Genomic DNA, 1,758 nt, shown 5'->3' with positions numbered 1-1,758 from the left:
ATCCTATAGAAAGTGTATGGTGCTGTTCACATTTAGAAGGTATACAGTATTAGTAGTGTTATGTAGTGTTAAAATCATAATGAGATGCTTCCCATTTACCCCAAATGTGTTAGCTGATTCTTGATCAAAAATTAATATTTACATATCATCATGCATTATTTTTTATTCAGAAAACCGGGAGACATCCTACATATGCTCTCATAATGATGGTCACTGGAACAAATAGTAACAATCCTTGATATTTATTGCCACAAATCCTGTGAGATAGCTACAAGATTGGAAAAAAAAAAAAAAAAAAAAAAAAACACCTCCGAATTTAATACTACAGCATGTTATGCCTAACACTACTGCTGCTTCTATTTGACAAAGAGATGATGACAAATCATACTGCATTTCAGTGAATCATGGGGGCCCCACACCTCATCCCGAACCATGGTGGGCCAGAGAACATGTACAAATTAATAGATAACATCAGAACAAAAATTATTTTTACTCCTCACAAGTGCAATGATGAACAACTTGTCATGTATATTTTGCTAGTTAATCAGTGAACACTTTGTTTGAACATACATGTGGTTGCCAATTTTGACAGACCTTTAACCCTTTAACTGCTCTGGACGTGTTAACGAGCCCACCTTTGGACCTGCCCCTGTGTGCTCTGAACATGTTTATGTGTGCTACCAGTCCTTCTACCTGGTACTCTGTGTATACGCGTAGACACATTCAGAGTACCAGGCAGAAGGACTGGTGGCACACGTAAACACGTCCAGAGCACACAGGGTCAGGTACAAAGGTGGGCGCGTTAACACGTCCATAGCAGTTAAAGGGTTAAATACCTCCCATGACATAGTACAAATGTGACACAGAATACTGTGAAAATGTAGTGTGTTGTTCATGTAAACAGAGGGTAACTGTGTGATGAATGCATGGCAACAGAATTTCAGCTGGTTAAAACAAGTAGCTCATGTAATGACACACAGATGATATGAGAGAAGTCCCTATGAGAATATTGTGATTCACAGTCAGATGCCTTAGACAGATTAGAGAAAATACCAAGTGGTGCTATTTACCAGCACTATTTTGTTATTTAATGCTTATAAAATTTGAAGAGTAAACATGTAACTGGCACTCTCAGTAGAGCAACCTTCTGAAATCCAAACTGAGATTTGCTGAGGATATTATTGTTGCTCAGGTGAGATACTACTCTAGAATATACCACCTTTTCAAAAATTTTGAAGAAGATGTCAGCAGTGAAACAGGTCAGTAGTTATTGACATTTCTCCTGTCATGTTTCTTAAAGAGGGGTTCAACAATGGCATATTTCAGTCTCTCTGGAAAAAGTTAGTGATGCCAGATGTATTTCATATAAGACAGTGCTTATTACATGGGTGCAAATTTTTGGTACTCTATTGAAAACACCATCAAAATCAGATGAGCTTTTATTTTTGAGAGAACATATAATTTTCTTAATTTCAAAAGGAGAATTTGGTGGTACATTAATATGACTAAATATTATGATAGTTGCTTTTTGAACATACTGTTGTGGTTTTTCTCTTGAACTGTTTGTCCCTATAATTTCTACTACATTAAAGAAATGATGATTAAATATATTTGCTACCTGTGACTCATCAATTAGAGCCCTTCCATTTAACTGTATAGTGATGTTAGCCTGTTCTTTGGCTGGTCTCCTTTCTCTTGTTTCACTACATTCCACACAGCTTCAAGTCTGTTGTCAGAATTACTGATTTCAGACATAAT

Source organism: Schistocerca americana, chromosome X, assembly GCF_021461395.2.
Source record: "Schistocerca americana isolate TAMUIC-IGC-003095 chromosome X, iqSchAmer2.1, whole genome shotgun sequence".
NCBI classification, from domain to species: domain Eukaryota; kingdom Metazoa; phylum Arthropoda; class Insecta; order Orthoptera; family Acrididae; genus Schistocerca; species Schistocerca americana.
This window is presented reverse-complemented; position numbering follows the sequence as displayed.